The sequence below is a fragment of the Lissotriton vulgaris genome, chromosome 3_1, assembly GCF_964263255.1.
Source record: "Lissotriton vulgaris chromosome 3_1, aLisVul1.2, whole genome shotgun sequence".
NCBI lineage: Eukaryota > Metazoa > Chordata > Amphibia > Caudata > Salamandridae > Lissotriton > Lissotriton vulgaris.
The window spans coordinates 1,248,891,322-1,248,915,090 of record NC_141689.1 but is presented as its reverse complement, the minus strand read 5'-3'; the positions used below and the strand labels follow the sequence as shown (position 1 = coordinate 1,248,915,090).

At 48.6% G+C, this 23,769-nt stretch overlaps 1 protein-coding gene across 1 annotated transcript in view; it reads right to left on the bottom strand.

Annotated features, from left to right (window-relative positions):
• The window catches only part of LOC147727746 (uncharacterized), a 493,048-nt gene that overhangs the window by 423,112 nt on the left and 46,167 nt on the right, over positions 1–23,769 (bottom strand). The gene's annotated exons all lie outside the window — the stretch shown is intronic.

Genomic DNA, 23,769 nt, shown 5'->3' with positions numbered 1-23,769 from the left:
TGTTTTTCAATGCGAGAGTTGGGGCAGGGCCGGGCTATGTGATGCCAGAGCGCGGGAGGAGTGGTATGCACTCCTCTAAGTGCACATGATGGTTTGGCCTGCCTAACCGTTGTGCGCACATGTCATGTTCTCCATTAGGCTGTGTTGCACAGCCCCGTGAAGTACATGCCCAGTCTCCCAGGCACTGCCTGAGCATCCAAAGAGGATGCTCAGACCATTGTGATTGGCTGGGAGAGTCCGGAAGCCTGGGTGCTTCCAGCACAGCAGACGGAGAGGTGTGCTGCGGCAGGAGAGGTGTGCAGCGGCGCAGCAGAGAGGCGGTGAAAGTACGTTTATTTTATTTTTTTAATCCGCCCCCGCAACACCACCCCTATTCCAAGGTAGCCACCTCAATTCATGTCATCATTACATCAACATTCCAGTGCTTTCATTTGGCTAGCTGATATATTTTGTAAGTTGTAGACTTGGCTTGCTTCAAATAAATCTTCTGCATTAACATACCTGTTTACAATCTTTTTAAAACAAAAGCATAGTTATGTTCAACCTGACATGGAGTAAGGTGAAAACTCTGCATACCTTAAAAAATAAAAAATAAATAATAATAAATAAATATCTGAATAAAAAGGTTATAGAAAAGCATCAATAAATCAAGCGAGGTCTACATATTTTCAAGGTACAGTGTATATGAACTTTTTTTGGTTGAGAACAGTACTTTGCTGTTCCTTACAAAGATTAAGTGCGCGCATATTTCATTTTAGCTGCAATGCTCAGTTGCTGCTAAAAGCCACATCTACATTATTTACAGCTCGAAGCTTTTTTTCCTAATTTTTCAGAGTGACATGCTTCTACCATACTTGAAACACTAGCACTATAACTCTCCCGGAGGAAGCACAATATTTACCCTGGCATCGTATTGCCACAATTTGTGGAAACGCTTTTAAAGTACCAGAAACGTTTGAATAGATGGGGAAGAGATTAAACGGATTCCTCCCCGGGCCAGGAGCGCTGCACACAGAGTGTTTCCTTTTGTGTTCGCTGGAGTGAAACAGCCGCATTCATTTACAAGATGGCGGAGTATCTTCAAAGCTCCCCTCTTGCCTCAATTACTTCCGGGCAACTGCATTTGAAAATTATTTTCTGGATGGGAGGAGGGCAAGAGTGTTTTGGAGAGCTTCAGAGGTCACAGCTCCCTTCGTCATAGGACTTCGGTGAAGCAGGTACTGGACTCAAGCATGATCATTCTTAAAATTAATAAACCAATTTATGTATGTGAATGTTGTATGGCGCGCCCAATGTCGCTGTCAGACACTCAGTACGTGTAAAACAAAGAGATGTTTTCCAATTACAGCTGACCAGGTATAAACGATTCCACAGGATCCAGTCATGGCACGTTTATTTTTCGATCATTAAGCCAGAGAGGACGGAAAAAGCAAACTTCATTTGTTAAAAAGAACTAAAACGAATCTCTTTTGCTCAAACCAGTAGGTCATGATTTCGTCTTACATGAAAGCACATTACCAGTGCTTAATGTGAGCCAGCATATAGTGTTGATATTGGCAATGCCCCCGCTTAGCAATAATTAGTCGCACTGCACAAAAATAAACAGGCCACACAAGTTTTGTAGGAAAAACTGTTTGCTGCAGGTTTATTACATACACAGTATGCCAACTTGATGGGTTAACTTTCGGGCGATGCAAGGGCAGGCAGCGGGGACTAACCTAAGCTGCCCTGCCCGCCTGATGAGCCAAACTGCACTGTGGCCAACCCAATTGGTGCTACCATTTATGTGGGGGTTATCCCACTTACATACCATGGACCCCAAGCCCATCGCTTTTACTCACACCTTTTTTGGGGGCGGAACATATTCAGGCAAGCCCCCGGTTGCTCAAGCTTACAACCGCACAAAGGACTAGCGGGTGATGTCATTTTCAACCAGGGTCCTGCCGTAAAGACTTCTGGGATTTTGGCTTAATGCACCCCTATTATGCTCCTGAAAGGGTACCCCTCATACCAATCAGCCTCGGATCACCCTGTAACTTCGCCAAAGCCCTGGATGTGGTCGCCATCATATCCGGGGGCCCCCCACCATGGCAGGCATCATAACCTCTTTCAACGTGCGGATACCAGTCATTCTAGCTGGACAATTCCCATCTACCTATGACAGGTTACCAGTCCTTCTAGCTGGGCAACTCCCATCTACCTCTGCTATCGGGGAACCTTGTGATGTTTGCACTAAAGAGACCATGCCTTATTTACCAAGCCCTTCTTATATATTTGATTTTGAATTAGAGTTGAATTAAGCCCTCCTGCCTGGTGGGATTGTGCAAGGCTTATTTACCCTACCGTAGGCAAGTTCAATGTCCTCCACTTAAATTGAGAACTACTGTTCCCTATTTAACCACAGCTTTATTTACCCGTCCGTAGGAATGTTCAATGGCCTCCCCGGTAGTTGGGAACATCTGTACTCTACTTTAACCACAGTTCACAGTGAAATCCTTATGGTGCCCTCTGTGCCAATAAGGGCCTTCTTGTTAGGTGTTGCTGAGTCATGTATCTACCCATCACCGCCCAGTCCTTGAATGCAGGATTCGCTGGTAAACATAGTGGAGTTTGCATCCAAGGCCATCAGTATATTTGTTAACAAGTTATTGTTTGTGGCCAACACAATACCCTTATCTCTACCCTCTGACCTCCATTGGTGTGGGAGTACAGTGTCGGCAAGAGATATTACCTATAAAGAGTTAAAACTACCGCTCTCTCCATGACCACAGTTCTGGGTAATATAGTCCATTGTGCACTGTGGGCCATTATGTGCAGTTACATTGCAGGGTTGACTAAGCCCTTGGTTACCCCCCTTGATTGGCAAGTCCACATTTGGGGGTTCAAACTGATAACCATGTTTCGCACTAGCAAGTGAAATATGGACCCCCTGGAGAGGGTCATTGGCCGGGGGCAGGGTGAGTCTTATGACCGATGCTGTGTCGCTATGCTAGTATCCCCAACCTAGTGTAAGTAGCCCATCGACAGCTTTTGCTAAGGTAAACCAGTGTACCAAAAAGGTTTTCCATTGCCTATGGATTTAAGGACATGGTGTAAAATATATGAGCAAATTTACTTGCACCTTCTTAAATATGAATGCAAAATGTGTTCTGGTAGTTGACATAATTTGTGCTTCAAACTCAACTTTTTCAACACTATTGGGTAACAGCATCCTTTTAGGAGTGACAGACTAACCCAACCCCCTGGCTTAATGGCGCTTGTAAATGTATGTATGTAAATGTATTTGAGCTTATATAGCGCACAGCTACCCACAAAGGGTTTCCCGGTGCTTGCTTAGGGAACCTGTCCTGGTATTCCCCTGTGAGATAACCCCGGCAGGGTATCCACAAGGTGAAAGCCAGGCATCCCGCCGCGAGGGGCCGTTGTGGAGATTAAGCAAGCTATTGCCCAGAGTCGCAGAGTGTGAACCCGTGAGTTGAGAAGGCACCAGAGCGAGAATTATCGAGTCCGTGGAATTTTTTGAGCCCAAGACCCGCCGAGGAGGGGAATTGAACCCTGGTCCAGGGCCGATCTCAGCTTCCGGGTCTGCCGCCTCTAACCCCTGAGCCACACTTCTCCACATTCTGTGCTTCTGCATATGTAGCAAATAACCCCACTTTTCCAAATGTATACGAGTGTGCCGAACAGGTGCCACTGCTTTTGGATTGTAAGAACCTGGAGTAAAACACACACACCCATGTGTACCTGCCCCTTCTTGACTGAGACTGCAAATTGTGTTCTGGTGATTGTCAGCATATGTGCTCCAAACCCATATTTCTCAACACTATTAAAGCCACCACGCACTGTTTGGATGACACTAACGCACCCCCCTGGCTGAAGGGCTGCGGGGTTATTAGCTTAATTGCAGGAACCCTTTACCCACACTCATCTTTACAGTATTCTGCTTCATTTCCTGTCATCCTTGCCTACAGCCTGTCACCATCTGACTACGTTCCTTAGATGCCGGATCCCCTGCTGATGTCCCCACTCTAGTGTGAGTGGCCCAGTGCCACAACGTCTGCAAATGCATACCAGAATGCAAACAAGGAATGGAAAAGCTTCTGGGAAGTCAGAGCTGGAGGAGAACAGATGTACAGAATCTCATCCCAGTCTAGATGCAGACTTTTGATAGATACGAGCAACCGTCTGATGCACCCACCCTGGCGTGGTTTGCCCAGCACCTGGATTCGGGTACAGATATTGCCAGGATGCAGACAACAATGCATCTTTTAGCTGGAGCAAACAATGGCTAACTGAATGCTCAGATCTTGCCTGCCCTCTCATAAAGTAAGGAGGTGTGATTTGCTTTAATACAGTTTGTCAGCCAATGTCCTCCGAGCAAGTGTTCACCACACCTAAAGACCCCTGCCTTCTTTCCTGGGCAACCACTCCTACACCGCCTGGCTATGCCAGCCACGGGGAAAGCAGTCCCTAAGTGAAGCGTCCTCTGGTATCCACTGGTTTTGCTGAGAGCACTTTCCCGTAACTGACCACTAAGTTTGCACCACGCCCCTTATTGAACCAATCGTGCCATTGCCCACTACCAGAGGATACTTGTCTTTCGCATCACTAAGTCAGTCCCTTGCTTGGTTTAACTATATAAAAATCTTGCTGTTTCTTTACATTTCCTTAACCTCTGCCGGCACCATGAAAGGGGTTTGTGGCACAATTCCCAGTGTTAAAATTCATTGAAATTTAAAGCAGTATTTGTTTGGACATGCCTCCCGTTCGACCTCTACCGCTGAGAAACCTAACTTGATTTGCTGGCTGGGATACCTAATTTCTCCCTCTTAGTGGGAATTGTGGTTGAACCATGATGTTGTCAACAGCGAGGACCATGCTGCTTAAAAAACTCTCATGTGCCCCGGGTTCCACTTTGTGGCACCTCGGCTAGCTGTGCTAACCCGTCTGCTCCTTGTCAGTTGTATTTATTGTGATTCCCGGCGCTGCCCACCGCGTGGATGGGTTATCAATGTTGCCTAGCTGTAGTGCAATACCTGTGCCCAGCACCTCATTAAAATATGCCAGTGAAGGTAGAAGTAATAGTTACATCCAGCCCTCCTTACTTTCAAGTTTTCTGTGCTCCTAAACGAGGGGGCTTGGGCAATGTATGTCTGTAATTTATTCTGACATTTTTTTCCCGAAAGGAATTCTCCAAGTGCAGTTATGCTGTGCAACTGACCATCCTCAAAGGTTGTTTAACTGTTACCAATATAAGTGGTGCAGAGAAATTATGTCATAATCTAAAAGTTGCATTTTAATTTTTGATGCAGTCCCCACTTATGTAGATCCCACCGGAACCCCTCTACCTAATGTGCGTGACCTTGGTACATGGTCCAGCTTGCTTGACACCTGTGCACGTAACTCAGACAAACTAGCACCGGCTGGGCGTGCTGCTGCTAGCCAGGTCTTGCAGCTAAGGGTTAAAGATGCATGTCTATGCCATGGATACTCCCATTGATATAAAGTGTGTGTACATGCCCTGTTCACAAAACGCCCCAAATCCTTTATTTGTTGGTGCCTGTCCTTACCATTGTACATGGCGGCACAACTTCTGATGGGTTGGCCTTTAGTGCTGGATGCCCCTATGCCCTGCAAGGCTAAATGATGTGCTCCCCAGCAATGCCTGCATTTTTTCTTGTACCTTCATTTGACCCGAGGGCACCTTGAAATACATGTGGTCAACTTATCCAATGTATAAACTTTCTCTTGTGTTCTAAATAATGAGCTGTAATGGTGTTCATCTATCGTAACAACCCAGGAGGATCCTGCTTGGTGCCTTCTGAGAGAGACCAGTAATGCCCAACCAGGTGCCATCTTGGGAACCTGTACAGAGCAGCAAATGACGAACACTTGTGGGCACTACTACTCCTATAGTACTTAGCGATGTGTATTTATTAACCCGTCTGAGGCAATGACAATATGAATATTCAATATCCTAGTAATAAAATTGAGGTAAATTCAATACCTGTGCTAGAGGCGGACGGGTGGATTGCTGCGGACCTACTGTCAACTAATCACACATGCTCCCTCTGGGTTTCCTAAGCACCAGTTTCACATACCTTGAAATACCCTGAGAATTTAACAGAATGGCCCACCACCGATAGGTTGAGCTCCACTTTTCCCATCCTCTGCAGTCCTTTTGTCTGTATGAGAAAAGGAGTTTTTAACTTTGCGCTCTTTAATATCACTCAACCATGGTGTTACTTGAAATTCAAATAAAGGTCTGGAAACAGTCTTTCCACCTGTCCTAATCACAAAACCTGACCCAAAATTTGAGAATGATTTAAGCCCTTTGCACTGGGCCAACTGGCCACAGGAAAGTTGCTCTGTTATCTACATTAATGAACAAGTCCATCCAGCTGTTTTATAAAAAATATTGCCATAGGCGAGCGGAACCACAAAACGTGCAAGCTTGCCGCAAACATCTAGAAAGGCATACCAACAACTATCCATCTCCAGAAAATAGAGTCAGGCAGCCACTCCTTGGCCTGATTACTAAACCAGGCTAAGTTTATGGTGTTACATGATGTTGAAAAATCCAAACTCTCGGTGCATGCCTGTAACAAATTCGGATGCATAATAATCTACCCATGCTCCAGATTCACACCCCGTCATACACCCTTGGGTTTAATCGAATTGACACACAAACTGATGGGTTCAGCTCCCCTTTTACTATCATAAGGACTCTGCAGTCCTTTTTGCCTGTATGAGAAAAGTAGTTATTAACTAGTCCTACATATTCTGATCACAAGTCATAGCCCCAACTGTGAGCAAGATTAATCCCTTCTTGCTGAGCCCTCCTGGCCACAGCAGATTGAAGATGCACAAATGTTTTAACCTTGTGTGACGCACAATGTAGGTAGTTGCCTAGACGGAACGGATATTAAAACAGTTACAAACATCCGTCTTCCACGTTTACCTCAGGCATCGTCATATTAAGTCAGTGAAGAGAAAGCAAGTAGACAGCCGAAACAATGAATGTCGTCGGTCTATTCTGGTCACTTCTGGCCTAATATTAGTAAAACCATAAAGTACCCACAAAGGACATTAATTCATTAAAATGTCCCCAGTATTTCACATTCCTTTGGGCTTAGAATGGTAAAACATGGCCGCAGTGCCACTCAGTGGCCTACCTAGCTTATGACGCCATATACTGTGCTTGACCCTTGGAAAAGGAGAACGAACATGTGAGTGGTTCTTACTCGTCTATGTTAATAAACTACTGAAGGACGAATATGGTGACAAGGGGGTGAATCCACCAGCGGAGGCCTTTCGCAAAGCAATTTTCTGCGACCTGAATCGACTCCAGTCTGTCGATGTGACCGAGAAACCTATAACTCACTGGAACTGTTTTTCCCCCCGCTGCTCAGCTGCCCCTTCGAACATTTGAAAGTACTTCTACCTGCCCATGACCTGGTGGCCCCCAGCCTGCCCTAAAATGCAATTCCGATTGACAGCTCGCTCTGATTGAAAAATCCAGCCAGTACCCTGCTGTCCAAACCCTGGCACTCTCGCCCCTCTCTTGCCTTTTATGTTTTTAATTGCCCCTGACATACAGGTATTTCTAACAGTTTTAACAATTATGTTTTACTGCCCGCCTCTGCTCGCATTAAGGCAACATTTCACAGGGCACAAGTCCTAAAAAAAGAAGTGGGGGGACTCTCCAAGGTAGGCGTGGTCACAGGAAGTGACATCACGACAGGAAGTGACATCACAACAGGAAGTGACATCACAACAGGAAGTGACATCACAACAGGAAGTGACATCACATGTAAGGCAGATCTATCATTTGCATATAATGCAAGATTTAACAATTGAAGCTGCTTGGTACTTAAGCCTGTGACTTAAGGTCCCTGTATGGAGGAATTAGCAGCCCAAATGTGGATGAAGTTTGGCGAAGGTGACATCAACACATTTTCAAAACACTACAGGAAAGTTTGACTGCAAGATTTTGTATACATTACAGGTTCCCAGAGAGGCTGCTTCCCACACTCGACAATGACTATTACACACACTAGGGCTCCATATTCACGTTATTCTATCGATGAGTGTTATATGTTATCTCCCCACCTATTGTAAACTAGCGACTCTGTATTACATAGTTTTGTCCCAGCTGCCTCTCTCTAGCTGTGGCTAGATTTATTTATAAAGTTTTATATAGCGCGAACTTGATCCTGAAGGATATCAGAACGCTTTACAATTTGCAGCAAAGGTAACAAATCAGAACATTAGTCTAACAATGGGAATCTTGGTTGAAGACAATGGAGCTGCTGGGCCATTAACTTGGGTCAATGCCTAAATTTTAGATATATTAACTGGCCATTGTATTTATTTTAGCAGATTTATTTATTTCTATTTATTTTAGGAAATGCATTTAGTTTTGGTATATTTTAGTTTGACTTATTTGCCTTCATTTACTTCAGTGCAACAAAATATAAACATTGCTTTACTTTGTATTAATACTGTTTATTTTTGTGATAGTTCCTAAAAAAAGGGCCGATTATGACTCATGATTTGTAATGGTTGTTTCCCCCTTTACAGAGACTACTTACTATAAAATTGGGGTGGGCCTAGCTCATGATGTCATTTTGTGGGGACCCCTTGAAGAAAGCGGGCAGAACCTTTGCAAAACTTTGTGCCCCCCTATCCAGTAGTGCAATTATCCAAACACTGACAGGATTGAGCCTAAATTAAAAATATACTGACATACGTAATGCCAAGTCAGACGTCATCATGGAGTCATGTTTAAATGAACAATCCAGCGCCATCCTACTCCTCCCCATTCCACAAAATTATACAATTCAGACCGACAACACAAACTAGAAGGGGGCGTTGCTGTCATCATTAAACATTCCATGTGGAAACAGCGACACACGGAAGAACACACAAGGGTACACCATCATACTACTTACATTTTGTAGCCTGGTGTCAATTGTTCAATGCAGGGCTTAATTTGTGCTAGTGCTTAGCGCCGGCACTTAATTGGCAGGGCCGGGTCTAGTGGTACTCTGATTCTACACGCACGAGGCGCACAGTGCATGTAAAATGTTTTAGTTTAACTTACAGCACACTTGCTAGTACTAATACTTAATTAACTCCTCAAGTCTCGTGCAGCCGCATCGCATTATGTTTAGTTTTTCACATCTCAGTTTACCCTTAATTGTTCACGATCACTTGAATAATGAAATATTCTGAGTGGGAGAGCTCTTTGGCAGCACTCTGCCAGGTTTCTCTCTCGTCACTCTCATGCTGCTGTGTTAAAGAGCCTCGGTTCTACCGCACAAAGAATTAGGGTGACCAACTGGCATTGGTGCAAATTCAGGACGGTGAGTGTAAAAATTCAGGACAAAGGATCAAAATTCAGGACACAAATTCAGGACAGGAGGTCAAAATTTAGGACAAAACTTCAGGACAATAGGTACGTTTTACAGACACATCAGAGGTCGCGCAATAGTATATAAGTAAGCCCAGCCATTTCCAAAAGTATTCAACCATTTGCAAACCTATCCATCATGTATCCTTCCATGTATCATTTCACTCATCCATCCCTTCATCCATCCCCTCATCCATCCTTTCACTCATCTCCATTATCCACCCATCTATCCACCCTTTCACCCTATCCATCTGTACACTTATCCATCCACTCTTCATCCCATCCATCCATTCACTCATCCATTCAGCCATTCACCAATCCAGCCATTCTTTCACTTACTGATCCTTCCACCCATCCACTCTTTTAGTCATCCATCCATCCTCCCTTTCTCTCTCCATCGACCCTTTCACTTAGCCTTCCTTCCATCCATCCACCAACCCACCCATCCATCCATCTACTCATCCACTCATGAATCCATCCATTGCCCCTATCACTCATCCATCTATCATTTCACTCCTTCACACATCTATTCATCCTTTTGTCCATCTACCCTCCCTTTCACTCACTCATCCATCCTTACACCCACCCTTTCACTCATATGTCCATTCATTCACCCTTGCACTTATCAATCCATCAATCCATCCATCATTTCACTCATCCACCTACCCTCATCATCCACCCACCATCCACGCACCCACTCATCCATCCTTTCACCCACCCACCATCCAATCCATTGATCCATCCTTTCACCCATCCACCATCCACCCACCCACTCATCCATCCATCCTTTCACCCACCCACTCATCATCCATCCATCCATCCTTTCACCCACCCACCCACTCATCATCCATCCATCCATCCTTTCACCCACTTATCCATCCATCCATCCCTTCACCCACTCTCCATCCATCCTTTCACCCACCCATCCATCCCTTCACCCACTCTCCATCCATCCATCCTTTCACCCACCCATCATCCATCCATCCATCCATCTGTCCTTCCCTTCATAATCCATCTATCCATCCCCTCATCATCCATCCATCCTTCCCCTCATCATCCATCCATCCTTCCCCTCATCATCCGTCCATCCTTTTCCCTCATCATCCATCCATCCTTTTCCCTCATCATCCATCCATCCTTCCCCTCATCGTCCATCCATCCTTTTCCCTCATCATCCATCCATCCTTTTCCCTCATCATCTATCCATCCATCCATCTGTCCTTCCCCTCATCATCCATCCATCCTTCCCCTCATCATCCATCCATCCTTTTCCCTCATCACCCATCCATCCTTTCCCCTCATCATCCATCCATCCTTCCCCTCATCATCCATCCATCCTTCCCCTCATCATCCATCCATCCGTCCCCTCATCATCCATCCTTTCACCCACCCCTCATCATCCATCCATTCCCTCATCATCCATCCATCCCCTCATCATCCATCCATCCACCCTTCCCCTCATCATCCATCCTTTCACTCACCCCCTCATCATCCATCCATCCATCCATCCTTCCCCTCATCATCCATCCTTTCCCGTCATCCATCCTTCCTTTCATCCATCCTTCCCCTCACCCATCCATCCATTTATCCTGCCCTTCATCCATCCATCCTTCCCCTCCATCCATCCATCCATCTCCTCATCCATCATCCTTCCCCTCACCCATCCATCCATCCTGCCCCTCATCCACCCATCCTTCATCCTTCCCCTCATCCATCCTTCCTTTCATCCATCCTTCCCCTCACCCATCCATCCATCCCATCATTTATCCTGCCCTTCATCCATCCATCCTTCCCCTCCATCCATCCATCCTTCCCCTCATCCATTTATCCTTCCCCTCATCCATCCATCCTTTCCCTCCGTCCCTCATCCTTCCCCTCATCCATCTTTCCCCTCATCAATCATCCAGCTACCCTTCCACCCATACATCCAGCTATTTACATTTTCTCTCCATCCTTCCCCTCACTCATCAATCCATCTATCCTCTCTCATTATCCATTTATTCAATCTTTCATTCATCCATTCACCCTTTCACTAATTCATCCAGCCATTCACACATCCCTTCACTTACTTACTCGCCCACCTTTCCATATTAATTTTGAGATGAGCCCTTTTGAGAAGAGGCCCATCAAGAACTTCACCCTCGCTGCAGGGGCCGTTCCAGGACTGGGATAGAAGCCACCCAGGGCGGAGACAGGATCCACCACGGGGGGGGGGGGGGGGGGGAGACAGGAGCCATCACAGGTGGGGGTGGACTGGAGCCACAACATGAGGGGACAGGTGCCATCACTGAAGGGAGGGCAGGAGCCATCACAGGAGAGGGAACACAGGGGTGGGCATGCAGTATTCTAGTATCATCTTGGGCTCCTCTCCTGCACAAGACAACGAGAAGACAGGCTCTCTGTTCAAAATGCCACCCCCCACTGTGATGTACAGTACTTACAGGAGATACTCTGAGAACTGATTGAACTGATTGTCCTCCATACTTTGTTAATCAGTGTGGGTGCGATTGTGCCATTTCTTTATTTTCTTACATTATAGCCTGCATGTTTGAAGAACCGAGGTTTGCTTACAATTTAGTGACAGTAATCCGGGGTGTAATCTGGCCGAGTCTCGGATGTTTGGGGCCCTGGGTAGAAATGGAATGTGTGAGCCCCCCTCTAAATAGCAGATACAAGACGCATTCAGGGCTGTTTGCATGTGAATAGATGTCGCTGCTCCGAAGCTGCCGCCCCTCCCTCTCAGTCACCTTCGAGCACCTTTTAACAGCTCATCAAGGGCTGGAGGTGTGAGGGTAGCCATCCCGCTGTGCCTCTACAGTGCTGCTGGGGGTCTGAGCTTTCAAACAGCATCGGAGTCAAGAAGGGAGGTGGGGGCAAGCTGTGCCCGTTTAAAATTAAGGACAAATGCGGAAAAGCTTTATTTACTTTAAGCGCGCCGCGCTCCCGTTTTTTAATGGTGGACGGGTTTTGATTTAGCAGGGTGGACGGCGTCCACCCTGAAAAACCCTCGGAAATAAGTGGGGGGATGCCGTCCACCCGCGTGGTACCCCGACTCGTGCCCTGACATTTCATACTTTATGGGGCAATAGGGCAAAAGGATGGCGTGTGTCCTGGCGACTGGCTTGTGCCGCATGTCCCCCGCCCCAGCGCTCACGCACATCCCAGCGCTCATGCACATCCCCAGCCCTCACGCACAACCCCAGCCCTCACGCACGCTCCCGAGCCCCAGAGGTCACGCACATCCCCGGCCAAGTACGGCTGCATCTGGTGCCCAAGCTCGGGGCTGTCACTCTGGGGCTCTAGGTGACGCCTACAGCCTGACGTCATTTACTGTATCCTAGTCTGAAACATGACACACGTACTAAGTTCTTGCTTTGTAGAGTTTACCACTCAAACCATTCATTGTTTTTACATACATATGTGCTAATATTTCATGTTTTTATGTCCATTTGCCTTTTGCTCGTAGCTGTTTACTCCGACTCCTGCTCACCAGAGTGCCAAATGTAAATGGAACACTTGGTATTTATTGCCGTACCCTGAAAGTAAAAGCGTTGCGTACTTCTTGAATACTTCATGGCACTTTTGGGCAGGGGGGACGGCGTCCACCCGGTAAAATAAGTGGGGATCGCCGTCCACCTGCGTGGTACCCCGACTCGAGCCCTGACTACACCTACAACCAGCCACTACTGTTGGCTGTGTCAATGCGTGTTAGTTGCAGTTGCATGGCAGCCTGCGCTCGTGGTGTCGCAATGGTCATGCCGACCATCTGGTGGCTGAGCTGCAGCGCGGCAACATTGCTTCCCCCTGTCATATTCACTCAATTAAATAAACACACCGAGTGAGAGGCACTGCAAGAACGTGTTGCTTTATTCCCTGCCAGCCTCGCACTGGCTTACAGACTATTCCCTTTCCTGTTGTGTTGCTTCCTGTTCCTGTTTCCTGTTCGCCTGCCCTGTCCTAAAGCAGGGTCCGGCAAGACGACGTGACATCTTCCCTGTTTTACAAAGTCTTATTTCCGCTACATTTCCTCGACAAGGCGTCGAGGTTTCCTTTTCAGACGTTGGATACGTTTCTCTCGCCCTGGCGCTTGACTGTGGTGACTTGTGATTTCCACTGTTCGTGCAGGACTGTCGTGATGTTGGTCACTGCTGTCACTCTGGTTGTGAGAATCACTTGAGGGTTGACTTGACGAGGTCTCATGCTGGTTGTTCTGATTGCATCTTTTGAAGTGCAAGATATTTCTCGTTATCTGTTTGTGGTCGGCCTTGGCCGTGATCATAGTTCCTTTTTTCTTGATGACTTGGAGGGGAATGTCGAGGTATCGACTGTCTGCCTTGGCTCGCCGGTCACTTCGAACAATCACCCAATCTCCTTCTTGAATATTAGTGTCTTTGGCATGTCTACGCTGGTCAGCATATGTCTTCATCTTGTATTTGTTTTTGTGATCTATCTCGACTAGTGTATTGTGGCCAACGGTGACATGTCGTTGTTGAGGGGTGGAGTCAATCATGGGTAGTCGGGTTCGAGGTGTCCTTCCTAGTATCACAGTGGCTGGGCACTGGTTGGTGGTGCTGTGCGGTGTGTTTCGATATGCTCTTAGCACTTCATTTAGTGTCTGTTGAACATCCCTGTGAGTTAGTTCGGCCTGCTGAATTGCCTTTTGGAGTGTTCCCATGAATCGTTCCACCATGCCATTTGCCTGTGGCCATAGTGGAGTGATTTTCTGATGTTTGAAATTAAGATGGGTCGCGAAATTTGTAAATTCATGGCCATTGAATGGAGGCCCATTGTCTGCTTTTACTCGCAGAGGAATGCCCCAAGCTGCGAAGATTTCATCGAGCACTGGAATTACCGTTGTTGCTCGGGTGGATGTTATTAGATGTGCGAAAGGGAACCGTGAGTACTCGTCCATGACGACAATGATATATTGTCCTGATTGCAGCGGTCCGAAGAAATCAACTGCAACTTGCTGCCATACTCCTTCCGGTAGCTCTGACATTTGTAACGGTGCCGTTGGTTCTTCCCGACTAACCACTTGGCATGTCATACAGTCTTTCAGGGTTGTTTTTACCATGTGATCAAGTGTGGGAAACCAAACGCGTTCTCTCAAGGCTTTCTTGGTTGCGTTGAGGCCTCTGTGGCCTTCATGTGCCAAATTGTTGACGCCTTGACGTAGTTTGAGTGGAATCACGATCCTCCACTGTTGGACCCGGCCCGTTGGGCAGGTTCACCCCTAGACTTTTTGCTTTTTCCTAGCCTGTTTATGGAACCTGGTGTTGGTGATTTTAGGCCTCTGCACACTTTTTCACTGTGGTACAGTGTAAAGTGCTTGAGCTCTCTGTGAATGTGTGGTGAGTGACCTGCCCTCCCATAGGAATGAATGGGGAATATGTATGCCCATGGTAGTTCCTGATGTGTGGGGAGTGCAGGGGCGAGTTTGGTATGGATGAGCTCGTGAGAGTGAATGCTGCAAAATGATGTATGCGGCATGACTGTGTCTAGTCTAGAAGTACTACTTTTAGAAGTGGGCCTATTTGTGTAAGTTGGTGCTAGCGTGTGATTGGCTGGTGAGCCTGGCCCAGAGTGCCTGGGCCTGCTTGTGGATTGACTGTCTGGTTTGAGGATGACAGGGGCTAGAGAGCCCAGGAGGTTGTCTGAAGTCAGCCCATGGATGAAAGGCAGCATCTGCTGCCAGGGAAGTGGGAGGAGATGGCACCTGATAGTGAAGGGCTGTGCCTGCCTAACTACAAAGCTGGCTCCACCTCCCGCAGGGCGACTGACACCTCTGTCCCTGATACTGACAGGACTTCCCTCTAAACCAGTCTAGCTGGTCTCACACTGCCTGCTTCAAAGGACTTCAAAAGACTTCAAAGGCTTTTCTATGTATAAGAAGGGGCTGTGTCCCCTTCCAAAATGTTCTTGTTTCTAACTTGAATCTGCCAGGGGCATGCTGCTGCTGGGGCTCAGGGGAATCCCTGGGCCCTGCCCAGCTCCTGGACATCTGATGGACTGCTGGGGGACTCTTCATGGCTGTCCCCCTGCCTGGCTACATCTTTAAGGACTTTTGCTGGACTTCTTGAGCTTTCTGTGGACCCCTCTTGCTGTAGGGGTCTGCTCTGGGGACCTTTGGCGCCTGGGAGCGCTGTGCTGGGATCCTAGCGCTTGAGAGCGCTCCTGGCTGCATTTCGAGTGTTTCGTTGCACGCATTTTGCGTGAGGATTGGCGGGTGCCACCCCGCTTATTTGATTATTTACTTTGCGAGTGCCCACCTCGCTTATTGCCAACTTTACTTTACCTTCGGCTGCCCACGCCGATATTTTGATTGCCTGTCCGCCTGCCTGCCTAGGAGAAGGGCCGCTGCGCTGCCCGCAGCGACCCGGAAGTGCTTGGCCGGCCGGCCAATCCCACCGCTGCCACCAATGTTAGAACTGGCTATTTCTGGTAGGCTAAGGCTGACGCCAAAGCCAGGCAGAAACCACCATTCTAGTCAGGGCAAGGAAGTCACACGCCAAGATAACCTCTGCTCACCCCCTTGGTAGCTTGGCACAAACAGTAAGGCTAAACTCGGAGGCAATGTGTAAAGCATTTGCGCCAGTGCACAACAGCAACCACATACTAGGCACACCACAAAAGAGACTCCACACAAGGTTATTATAAAAATAACTTTTGTATTGTAAAAACACATCAGATAAAATCACACATATACATTGTGCCAACTGGCACGGGCAATATTCACAGGGATTATGTACACAAGACAGGGCCACAAGGGCCACTGTCATATTCAGATATAGCACTTCTAGATAAAATGTAGAATATAAAATAATAATCAAAGATAACAACCAGTAACCACTGGTAACAGGAACCAGGACCTTACTAGGACCACCTGTACTAAGAAAGAAGAACCACCTAAGTATCACACAGCATTAGGGGTCTAAGAAAGAATAGATTACTCATGATGCAATAAACCTACATTCAGAGTAGTAGAAAAGACAGCCACCTAAGAATAACCACATTTAGGGGTACACCAGAACACATTACCCATGATGCAGGAACCACATTCAGAGGAGTAATAAAGAAGAACACATGATGCCATAAAATACAGTCAGAGGTGTTAAAGAATAGAGCACATGATGCAATAAAATACATTCAGGGGTGCAGCGCAAGAAGACACATGATGACTAAACATTCAGAGGTGCAGCGCATGGAAAGAAAGACACATAATGCATAAACCTACACATTCAGAGGTGCATAATAAATGGACCCGGCCCATTGGGCAGGTTCACCCCTAGACTTTTTGCTTTTTCCTAGCCTGTTTATGGAACCTGGTGTTGGTGATTTTAGGCCTCTGCACACTTTTTCACTGTGGTACAGTGTAAAGTGCTTGAGCTCTCTGTGAATGTGTGGTGAGTGACCTGCCCTCCCATAGGAATGAATGGGGAATATGTATGCCCATGGTAGTTCCTGATGTGTGGGGAGTGCAGGGGCGAGTTTGGTATGGATGAGCTCGTGAGAGTGAATGCTGCAAAATGATGTATGCGGCATGACTGTGTCTAGTCTAGAAGTACTACTTTTAGAAGTGGGCCTATTTGTGTAAGTTGGTGCTAGCGTGTGATTGGCTGGTGAGCCTGGCCCAGAGTGCCTGGGCCTGCTTGTGGATTGACTGTCTGGTTTGAGGATGACAGGGGCTAGAGAGCCCAGGGGGTTGTCTGAAGTCAGCCCATGGATGAAAGGCAGCATCTGCTGCCAGGGAAGTGGGAAGAGATGGCACCTGATAGTGAAGGGCTGTGCCTGCCTAACTACAAAGCTGGCTCCACCTCCCGCTGGGCGACTGACACCTCTGTCCCTGATACTGACAGGACTTCCCTCTAAACCAGTCTAGCTGGTTCTCACACTGCCTGCTTCAAAGGACTTCAAAAGACTTCAAAGGCTTTTCTATGTATAAGAAGGGGCTGTGTCCCCTTCCAAAATGTTCTTGTTTCTAACTTGAATCTGCCAGGGGCATGCTGCTGCTGGGGCTCAGGGGAATCCCTGGGCCCTGCCCAGCTCCTGGACATCTGATGGACTGCTGGGGGACTCTTCCTGGCTGTCCCCCTGCCTGGCTACATCTTTAAGGACTTTTGCTGGACTTCTTGAGCTTTCTGTGGACCCCTCTTGCTGTAGGGGTCTGCTCTGGGGACCTTTGGCGCCTGGGAGCGCTGTGCTGGGATCCTAGCGCTTGAGAGCGCTCCTGGCTGCATTTCAAGCGTTTCGTTGCACGCATTTTGCGTGAGGATTGGCGGGTGCCACCCCGCTTATTTGATTATTTACTTTGCGAGTGCCCACCTTGCTTATTGCCAACTTTACTTTACCTTCGGCTGCCCACGCCGATATTTTGATTGCCTGTCCGCCTGCCTGCCTAGGAGAAGGGCCGCTGCGCTGCCCGCAGCGACCCGGAAGTGCTTGGCCGGCCAATCCCAGCGCTGCCGGCCGGAAGTCCCGCCCCCGCAGCCCGGGTGCCGAGGAATGGAGACCGCGAGCCCGGGGAAGGAAGGGAGAGAAGAGGACGCATGGCGGCGGGTCGGCCGGGCTCCCGTGAGCTGAGGGAGCCCGGCGGCATCTGAGGAGGAGGCCCGAGTGAAGAGAGGAGCGGCGGGGGCGCGAGGCACATTGTCGGTGCCTGCCCCCACCGCCAGCAGAGAAGAGCCGCCGCCCGGAGGAGCCGCCCCTGAGGCCCGGTGAGTCTGGGCTGGGGCCGGGCGGAGTGGGGCAGAGCAGGGGAGGGGCGCCGGGACACGTTGTCGGTGTCCGCCCCTCCCCCGCAGTAGCGCAAGCTCGCGCTCGATGCAGAGAAGCCACGAAGGCTTCAAGGGCGGCCCCAGATGGCAGTGGGCCGCCCCAACGTTGCACCTAGTGCCAGTAGGGAGCCATGAAGGCTTCAAGGGCGGCCCCGGTTGGCAGTGGGTCGCCCCAACGTGCACGGAGCCTGGAGAGGCTCCCCGCCTCATGTTGTATTTAGAGCCCTGAGAGGCTCTGGGGGCATTTTGAGGAGTTAGAGTCCCCCGTAGGGGACTCCACCGTGAAGAGAGAGTCAGGGCGGCCGCGGTTGGCAGTGGGTCGCCCCAACGTTGTCCAGGGCCATGAGAAGGCTCGAGGGGGCATTGTCTGCAGAGCCTGAGGGCTCCAACGTTTGACCAGTGTTGGTCAGAGCCTGTGTGGCTCAATGTGGCGCAGTTTGTGCTCAAGGGGCACCCCTTCATTTCAGAGCCCCTGCCACAGTGTCTGTGATGTTCCCAGTTGCCCAGCACTTTGTGGGCAGCTGCCACGTTTAGGTTTTTTGTACTCTTGGACTAGCGCTGCATGGCAGCGCGCCCTGACATTGGACACAGGGCATCTTTGCCCCACAAGGCCAGTTGGCCTAGGGACTGCCACAGGTAGTGGCTTATGTAGTGTTGGCGCAATGTGATTTCTATGCTCTTTAATAGTTATTGCTAATGTGAGTTTTTGCGCTATTGATTTATTATGCACCTCTGAATGTGTAGGTTTATGCATTATGTGTCTTTCTTTCCATGCGCTGCACCTCTGAATGTTTAGCCATCATGTGTCTTCTTGCGCTGCACCCCTGAATGTATTTTATTGCATCATGTGCTCTATTCTTAACACCTCTGACTGTATTTTATGGCATCATGTGTTCTTCTTTATTACTCCTCTGAATGTGGTTCCTGCATCATGGGTAATGTGTTCTGGTGTACCCCTAAATGTGGTTATTCTTAGGTGGCTGTCTTTTCTACTCCTCTGAATGTAGGTTTATTGCATCATGAGTAATGTATTCTTTCTTAGACCCCTAATGCTGTGTGATACTTAGGTGGTTCTTCTTTCTTAGTACAGGTGGTCCTAGTAAGGTCCTGGTTCCTGTTACCAGTGGTTACTGGTTGTTATCTTTGATTATTATTTTATATTCTACATTTTATCTAGAAGTGCTATATCTGAATATGACAGTGGCCCTTGTGGCCCTGTCTTGTGTACATAATCCCTGTGAATATTGCCCGTGCCAGTTGGCACAATGTATATGTGTGATTTTATCTGATGTGTTTTTACAATACAAAAGTTATTTTTATAATAACCTTGTGTGGAGTCTCTTTTGTGGCGTGCCTAGTATGTGGTTGCTGTTGTGCACTGGCGCAAATGCTTTACACATTGCCTCCGAGTTTAGCCTTACTGCTTGTGCCAAGCTACCAAGGGGGTGAGCAGAGGTTATCTTGGCGTGTGACTTCCTTGCCCTGACTAGAATGGTGGTTTCTGCCTGGCTTTGGCGTCAGCCTTAGCCTACCAGAAATAGCCAGTTCTAACATCCCCCCTCTTAAAAGGAGGCCGTTGTCACTAATAGAGAGTTCATCACGCACGTGTTGGAAAGCGGCGAGGTCTTGACGCAGTTGATCAGAGTCTTGGGGTGAATGTTTCACATCCCTCCAGGAATTTGTACGGATGCGAGTCATTACAGCCTGTACAAGTGGGTCGAGCGCGGATGCTTCTTGAATGGCTTCAACTGGAACCGTGGGTGGACATGCTGTGTCGACGACAAAATGAAGATATTCATCAGCTACAGATAATGCAGTCCGAGCACCAGCTAGTGGACGGCGCGACATGAAATCGGCTGGGTTTTCCGCTTTCCCAGGTTTGTGGACGATTGTAAAGATGTAGTCTTGCAGGCGCAGGCCCCACCGTTCAATGCGTGGCGGCATCTTTGCGTTAGGGTTCCCGAAGATTGTGATGAGGGCCTGATTATCCGTGATGATCGTGAAATGTTTGCCGTAAACAAAAAGGTGGAAGTGTTCGCACGCACACACCACAGCCAGGCTTTCTTTCTCCGGCTGGGAGTATGCTTTTTCAGTGTCCGTGAGGCTGCGGCTTGCATACGCAATGATGTGGCGTTGATCCGAGTTTTCACGATATTGGGCCAAGATGGCTCCCAGGACCACTGGGCTGGCATCGACTGTGATTTCCGTTTTCTTCTTTGTGTCGAAATATGCTAGATTTATGGCGGACCCAACAGCTTGCTTGATCACGGTAAATGCTTGTTGGCACGCTTCAGTCCATTCAAATGGTTGGCCCTGGCGAGTGAGTTCACGTAGAGGATAGCTGATTGTGGCGTAGTCGCGGATGTAGCGCGCGCAGTAACTTACCATTCCGAGGAAAGAACGAAGGTCGCTCACGTCTCGGGGTTTTGGGGTGTCAGCAAGCGCCGCTACCTTCTCAGGATCTGGTCTCATTCCTTCCTTGGAAAAGATGTGTCCATAGAACTTCAAGGTGTCCTTGTGGAACTCACATTTACTGGCGTTGAGAGTTAGATTTGCGGTCAACAGTGCATGGCAGACCCTGTCCAGTGCGGTGTCATGTTTGGTTTGATCTTTACCGAAAACTAGCAGGTCATCACTATAATTGAAAGCGTTGGGGATGCCATGTATGACCCATCTGATGGCTTCCTGGAAGATCTCGGCGGCCGAGGAGATGCCGAAATTCAGGCGTATATAACGGAATAGGCCTTGGTGTGTGGTGAAAGTTGTGATGTATCTCGATTTGTCGTGAAGCTCCAGCTGGTGGTAACCTTTGTTGAGGTCGAGTTTGTAGAACAAAGTGGCGCCATTCAGTTTCGTGATCATGTCACTGATGTGTGGTCCAGGGTGGCTTTCCCGCTTAATGGCGGTGTTGGGCGCGCGCATTTCGACACACAGTCGGACTTTGTTGTCTTGTCCCTTTTTGGGAACTACCACGACTGGTGACACCCATGACGTGGGTCCTGACGTGCGTTCAATGATGTCTGTTTGAAGGAGATCTTGTAACTCGTCATCGACGGCTTGTTGGAGGTGGAATGGCACTTTTCTGTGGTGTTGAGCGATAGGTGTCACATTCTCATTGATATGAAGTTTTACCTTGAAATGGTTTAGTTTTCCGAGGCCTTTAAAGAGATTTGGAAATTTTGCTACGATGTCGGGGGCATCTTCAGTCATGTAGAGGAGTTCTACGAGCTTGAGTCTTTCTGCCGTGGGTAAACTGAGCAGGCAGTCTGCCACGTCTGGTCCTTCTACCACATGGATGTATGCATCGACTGTCCGATCTTTGAATGTAAGAGTGGTGTGAAACCGGCCCAGGCACGGTAGAGGTTTGCGTGACATCCATGTGAATATGCGGACGGCTGCAGGTTCCAGTTTGGGTCTTTGCTTCATGTTGTAGTATTCAAGAGCGCAGATATAATTTAGCAAAGCTCCTGAGTCCAGAACAAATTTCGCAGGATGCTCCCCTATCAGGATGTCTAATTTCGGGTATCGTTTTAGGCGGTCTGGGTCTGATACCATGCAGATTTATTCATCGCTGTCCTGTGATGTTGAGGTGTGTGATGATAATGACTCGCTGGATGTGTCTCTGCGTGACCGGTAAGACTCTGTTGTTTGGTGCCTGGTTCGGTGAATGCTCTCAGAGCGGCCTCTTGATCGACCGGAGTATGCAGACTGGACACTGGAGTTTGACGAGCTGGAGGAGCGTCCTTCCCTCCCTTTTATGGCCCTCGCGTGGTGGCGTGTATCGTGGCCCTTGGTCGACAATCTGTGAGTTGACTGCTTGGCTTGACATGCTATTTCAAAGTGGTTGTCTCTCCCACAGCGATGGCACTGCTGACCAATTGCTGGACATTGTCCTGAGTGTGGGTAATCTTGTCCACATCTGTAGCAAGTGGGCGCTGACTTAGCAGACCTGGTGTGTCGTGAGCTTCCTTTGGAGGATGTCTTTCGGGTGTTGTGGGATTTGTGGGATTTTGACGTGAGTTTGGTAGGTTTGGAAGATCTGTGTGCCTGGACTCGCAGGGCGTGGTCTTTCCGGTCTGATTTGTGTGTTCCCATCCGTTTGGCATAGTCTTCTGCTTGATCGTTTATTCTTGTTAGCTCCTCGATTTCCTCTAAGGTATATGGTTTCTTTAGAAGTCTCCGGCGGAGGGTTTCGGAGTGGCATCCGTCGATGATGCGGAGTCTCAATGCATCTTCTGTCTTGAAGTTGTCAAAGTCACAGTATCGTGCTAACCTCCTGATGCGCATGATGAAATCGCTCATGCACTCATCTTTTTCTTGAGTGGCTAAGTTGAATGTATGTCGTTCGTAATCCACGTTTCGTTTGTGGAGGAATCGTCTGTCGAGGGCGACTTTTACTTCTTCATAGGTGACGGTCGCTGCGTTGGGTAATTCTTTGATGATTTGCGCAATGTCTGGGCCTATCAGATTTCTCAGCGCCACTAGTTTTTGCTTGGGGTCCTGCACCAGGGACCCTATCATGTAGTCCTCGAAATCCTCGCTCCAACTCTTCCACGTTGGACTCATGTTGTTACCTGGCGTCAGTGGTAGTGGTTGTGGTTGGCGCATGAACGAGGCTCCAATGGGGTTGTTGGCCATTGTGGGTGCGTTGCCCGGAGGGGCTGGTCCTCCTGTGCTTGCTTGTGGGGCTGGGCCTGTGTTGCTCCCTCCGGACGAGCTGTCAGGAGATGTGTTGGACATCTGTGGCAACTTCTTGAAGAACAGGTTAGGTTTGTCTTGCTTGTGTCAGTGGATTCAGGCTTCTGGGGAGGAATTCGGACTTTCCTGTGTCTTTGCGCGTGTTTCCCGCCTTTTCTCCGCTAATGAAACCCTTCTTGCTGACCTTAAGATGGCCGCCATCATGGGTTCGTGGGTTGAGTACGCGCTGGCGCCTGACTTTAAAATGGCCGCCGCGCAGGACGTCGTGTCTCTTGCTCGCTGTATTTTCGCTTTGCCGCCAAGTGTGTTCAGACCTTTGCTTGGGTCTTGCGTTGCGGGGAAGGCTGCCGGGTATGACTCACCCTCACTTCTCGTCTGTGGATGCGGGCAGTTTTCTCCTTCACGTCGCACGGACGCCTCGTACCTTCTGTGGCTGCTTGCGTCTGGGAACACGTGGGGACGGCGCTCTGGCATATGCGCTCCCACTCCTGGCGGACAGCACAAGGTTCCGTGAGTCGATGGGCCTCTCTAGCAGGTTCGTGGGATGGCAGCTCTGACGTCGGTTTTGGCTTTCGCGCTCTTTCTGCGCTGTCGGTGGAATAGGCTGCTGGACTCGGTGATCGGCCACTCTGGTTGGCTGAGTGATGATGTTGTTAGTGGGTTTTAAGAACATCCCACCCTCGTCGCCATTGTCATATTCACTCAATTAAATAAACACACCGAGTCAGAGGCACTGCAAGAACGTGTTGCTTTATTCCCTGCCAGTCTCGCACTGGCTTACAGACTATTCCCTTTCCTGTTGTGTTGCTTCCTGTTCCTGTTTCCTGTTTGCCTGCCCTTTCCTAAAGCAGGGTCAGGCAAGACGACGTGACACCCCCTACT